Below are 6,087 nucleotides of genomic sequence, written 5' to 3' on the forward strand. Positions count from 1 at the left end.
TGAATGAAACAACGATCAAGTTTCATTATTTTAAATGAATATAAGATTATAATATATATTATCATTATCTTTTATATGATGTAATGGTAGTTTAGTGAAAATTGGTCGAGTCATAAGCAGTTATCCACACGGTTGGATATTTATCACTCATATCTCGGAACTTAAACTCTTTCGCCTAATCTTTAGTATCAAAATCGTTATCTTTTGTAAATTTGGTGTTTTGAAAAATCTAAGCCAAACGTTAATATGGTAAGGAAAATGTTATTTGTACAATAAAATTTATTTTTTGGTGAGTCTATTCGTATATACAAAAAAAAAGAATTCAAGATCATTGTATTTATAAAAAAAATTAATTTCTTATTGTACTTTTAATAAAATACAGGATCTATTTTACAACTTTTTAGTGATAAATGGTCGAATATAATTATATAAAAAAATTATTTTTAATACTATAACAAACTCTAACAAATTGCCAATGAGTTATAGTTCAAATGGCATAGTCTTCATACTCTAGGAGTGTGCATGGTCCGGCCCGGCCTGAAGGCCCGGTCCGGTCCCGAACACTTTAGGGGTTAATTTGATGTGATTTTATCGGGTCTATGGCCGGGTATGGGTCTCAAAAGTAGACCCGATCATTATTTCGGGTCGGGTCCGGGCCATAGCTCGGGTCACCCGAAATCGGCCCGGTGGCCTGGTCATCATACACAATTAATATTTTGTGTTATTAGTGATGGATGATGGCTATTATTATGTGAAATTTAAGTATTGTAAACCTTAATATTTTGTGTTATTAGTCATTATATATAAGACTATAAGTTAATATTTTATGTTTAAAATGCATAAGACTTTAGAGTTTAGACTAATGCATAATCTTGTGTTATTTGTATTGATTTAAATATTTGGTGGTATTAGGCAATATTAGTATTGATTATGGTTATACTTTAATTTTAGAGAAGAGTTAGTTCTTATTATATTTTTCTAAGTGAATTTTACCATGTCAAATAATGGTTGGAGTCTTAGAAATTTGAATATTTTTACATGCTAACTTACAAGAAGGTATCAAGGTAATATAATGTTAACGGCCCGGTTTTCACCCGGTTTTTACCCGGTATAATCGTGGTCCAAAAGTGTATAGGTTTCATCGGGTCTAGGGTCGGGTTCGGGTCTAACAAATAGGCCCGGTATATATTTCGGGCCGGGTCTAGGTCACATCAAACCCGGTTTCACCCGGCCCATGCACATTCCTACCATACTCAATTAAGAAGTTGCGGGTTCAAGTCTCCAAAAAAAACAAACTCTAACAAATTGAACGACATAACTTAAAATTTCCAAAAGATTCAGAATGATCGGAATAATGCAATTTTAGAGTTTATTACAACCCTTGCATTGGTCGTAATTTCTTTTTCAATTGTAACACATCTAAAATTATTAAGTTATACAAAAAATGTTTTTGAAACACATCTAAAATTTATTTTAGACTTTTCTGCTTCTTTAAGTGTTTTGTACTAGTTTAGTTAATAATTAAATGGTTTAAAAATAATATTTGTTTAATACTAACAACTCATATTTTATGTTATAACTCCATAAAAAAAAGTAATAAATTGAAAATCGTCGAACGATATTTGTTATTGCAAATATTTATCTCAAACACAACTATTTATCTTAAGCATGATAAATATATCTAAATAGCATTAAGATAAACTTGTGTTGTTTAATTTAAAGTGTATTTTTTTTTTACATTATTACTAAATACATGATAAATACATTAAATTTTTTATTTTATATTTTTTAATAAAACTTTTTAATTAATAACCTTAATATAAACACGTATTAACTAAACAATAAAATGGATGCAACATTAATTATAAATACGGTGGTGACAATAGTCTCTCCCAAAAGAAATAAATTAAAGAGAAAAAAGGGACGAGGTGGAGAGTGGTAGTTGGCAGAGGAAAAGGATGTTCAGTTGGACTAATTAACAACAATGAATTGAGAAATGAGACTACGCGGTTTTACCCAAAGAAAGAACAACAACCCAATTAACAAAAGAATAAAAAATATCTTAAAAACTCTAAACACGTTATAAACACAATAGATTTGAGTATTCTATATTTGTGAGAGAATTGTATATAGACAATTTGTAAATATCTTCGCAAAACCATTTTGTTAGGATGAAAATTTAATTACAGTTATTCTTACTTAAAGTTGATAATTATAAATTGTTAAATGATTTTATAGGTTTTACTAAATTATAATAAAATTTTATATTTAAGTCATTTAATTAATTAAATTTAACCAAGTTGTATAACTTAATTTAACTTCACGTGCCACTATTTTTAACAATCTTTTGACTTAACGTGCAACTATATATAACTACATTTTCAATGCAGTTTTTTTTTTTAACTTTCTCAATATTTTTTGCGTTTTTTGTATTTTCTTCTTTTTCTACTTTTTTTTCTGTATTCTTTTTGTTTTTTGCGTTCTCTTCGTTTACGATCAATGTTCTTTGATTTGATTTGAAGATTTAGATCAATTTTTATTTTAAATCAAGATGTAAAATCAGGTTTGAACATATATTTTATTTTCGAAGACAATGAGATGCAAGTTCACATTATCAGTTGAACCAAGGCAAATTGAATTATTGTTTTAAAACGAAACAAGTGGATGAAGTTTGGTTCGAACATCATTAATGTAGTTCGTTAGTAGTTGATACTGGTGTAATTGTTTTGTCTACGAGTTGAATAATTTTGTTTTTCTTTGTCAAAATCAGTGTTCATAGTTGAAGATTTGAATATGAATGGAATGTTAAAAAATTTTGAATTATTTTTTCGATGAATCTATTTATGTTACGTTTAATTGTAGTTTCGGTGCATTTTAAAACACATTTTGGTGTAATATAGAATTGTTTTCGGTGTTGTGCTTATAAGTTTTCGGTATTTTTTGTGTCCGTTTGTCCTAAAGGTTTTGATGATTTTTAACACACCTGAAGAAGAAGATGCTGCTGATTTTTCTTCTCCTCCTTTTTCATCATTTTTCTCTTTCGTTATTGTTATTGTCATCATCGTTGTCTTCTTTTTATATGTATAACAGTTCAAATTCAGAATGCACCAAAATTCCTTAATGGACACGCAAACAAACTCATTTTAAAATAAGTTCAGATCACAAGTATACCTTATTTGAATCTAGAATGCATCGCAATTACTTAATGATGACAACACACAAATAAATTCAGTTCAAAACAAGTTCAGACCAAAATTGCACCTTATTTAAATTCAGAATACACCGAAATTACTTAATGATAACTCAAAACTCCTCATCTTCTTCTTCTTCTTCTTCTTTTGTTCATTTTTTTTCTTGTTTTACTTTCTTATTTATTCTCTTAACAAAAATAAAAACAAAAAAATCAAACGAAGAAGAAAAAAACCCATAATGATACAAAATCACTAGGAAGATAGAGGAGGAGGAAAAGAAAAAAAAAACGCAGCAAAAATAATAAAAGAATAATGATGAGAAGAAAACACGCGAAAAAAAGAAAGAACGCGAACAAAAAGGAACCCGAAGAAGAAGGAGAAAAAGAAGAAGGATGAGAAATGCGAAGAAGAAGAAAGAAGAAGAAGGAGAAGGAGAGAAATGCGAGAACCGTTTTACGTAGTTGGAGCGTGTATCCACGTTCTATTAATGAAACTAATTTTTGTTGGATTTGAACAAACTTAGTTCATCGACCAAAAAAAAAAACTTGGTTGGATTTGATTATCAAAAAAGACTTGGATATGTAACATAATTAACTAAATTATCATCTTATAATTATTAATTATCAACTTCATATAAAAACAAAATAAATGTATACAAATTCTCATCTTTATATCTTCACACGGAGAGACTAACTATTATCGAATTTACCAAAATAATTTTTAACACCAAATAATAAATATATAATAATTAATTTAGCAACTAATTTTTGCGTGTATATTATAATTTATTAAAAGAATATAACACCCAAGTTGTGGGGTGACACCGTGAAGGTGATAGGCTGATAGCAACGGGCAGGGTCAGACAAAGCATGGGTTGCATTACTGCTGAGCCACTCTCAACGCCCATCAAGCCCTTCTTTTGTTCTTTTCTTACTCTCAACTTTCTTTTTCTTTCTCTTATTTTATGTTCTTTAATTACCAATGAGGTTCCATTGTTTAGAAGTTCTATTGTTCCTGTTGCATTCTAAATGTGTCTGTCCATGCATGAAAATGAAATATGAAATATCATTGCCTTGTTTTCTATTTCTTCGTATTCTGCAGGTATCTTTTGTTCCTTCTTTTGTCGGTGACTACCTATCTACCTCTATGCTCTTCAACTGAGACCAATTCTATATTTTCGTCTAAAAATTGTTTTCCCCCCTAGATATCGCATAGGTATTTGTTATGTCTCTACCAAAAAAAGTTTTTATGTTATTTTTGTGGTCGTTTTTCGTGAATTTGAGTCCCTTTCGTTCTGTTGTAAAACTCCGCATTTCTTTTGGTTATGTCACAAGACTGAGTTTTTTTTTGGGACCGAGACAAGACTGTGATTGGAAATGCATTTTAGAACGATATGGATCATATATGCACTGGCCTATTTTCATTTATCAAGGCCCAAATAAGAAAGAAGCAAGCATGTTGGCCCAAACTAAATAAACGGCCTGAATTCATTTAACAAATATACCTGGACAAGCTAAAAAGTATGGTGGCAACATGCACCCTACTCGCGGATATCCAACCCAATTCGATCGGGTAGGGTGCGGATAGGGTTCTCCTACGCATAGTTATTAGAATCGAACTGGTAATTGATTCGGTCATATGACTGGGTTACTGGTTCAACATTTACTCGGTTGATCCGGTCATAATTAAATAAAAAATAAAATTATAAAAATAAAATTAAATAAAAAATTAAATGCATATTTTTAAAAAATATATTAATGATAATCAAATATCAATTTTTAGATATAATTTACAGTGCAAAAATATATAATAAATTAGTCATTAGTACAAAATATTTTCTTAATTTAAATGAATGAGAAAAAATAAAAGATAACACAATCAATATCAATATATCAATATGTTTATATATTATGCGTTGTTACTTGTTATTGGTATCCATGTCAATCCATGCTTAAAAGGATAAAAAAAATAAAAATTCATTAATGGTTTATTATATATTAAATTTTATCACATATACTATTGAGATTCAAGATGGCACAATGGCAAGGGAGTGATGTTGTATTCTTGCCAACCAATTAGGGGTGTTCAAAACCGAACAAAACCGATAAATCGATAACTGAAAAAACCAAAAACCGAAAAAATCAAAAAATAATATTTTGCAGTTATTTTTGCGGTTCGGTTCGATTTTCGGTTCTGATACTGAAAACTCTAACCAAACCGAACCGAACCGGTTTTTTTAAAAAAACCTATATAAAAGTCCCCCTTCCAAATGACCTAACCGACTAACCCTTTCACAGCCATCAGTAATCCTAACTCCGCTTAGCCTCTCTCCAGCCTCCAATCCTCTGAGCTCTCAGCACCTCTTAGCGCCGAAAACTCCTCCCCCTTCCCCTACCTACAATGGTTCAGCGGGCTCGGTTTTCAATAGGTTTGACCACTATTGATCGGTTCAATTGCTTATCCGGTCCAATCCACTAATCAAATCGGTCAGACCACCGGTTTTTCAGTCGAATCGGCCGGTCCGGTGTGGTTCTGATAACTATGGTCCAAGATGAACCCACACCCTATATATGTATATGTTATATACTTATATAAAAAATATGTTTTATGTGGATGTTGAACCAAAAACCTCTCACTAAATACAAAAAATCATTAGCCACTAAGAGAAAATCATTAATTAATAATTTAATATATTTTTTTATATATAAATCATTTCTATTTTAAATTATTATCAAGTTATATAATAATATTGCATCTTTTTAGTAACTCGCGGGTAGAGTCGGGTACCCGCGGGTTAAGAACGGGTTGGATTAGGGTTGGGATATTCTCAACCCACGAGTAGGGTTAGGGTTGGATCCAAACCCTACCCTATCCTACCCATTGCCACCCCTACTAA

The sequence above is a fragment of the Arachis ipaensis genome, chromosome B06, assembly GCF_000816755.2.
Source record: "Arachis ipaensis cultivar K30076 chromosome B06, Araip1.1, whole genome shotgun sequence".
In the NCBI taxonomy this organism is placed as follows: Eukaryota; Viridiplantae; Streptophyta; class Magnoliopsida; order Fabales; family Fabaceae; genus Arachis; species Arachis ipaensis.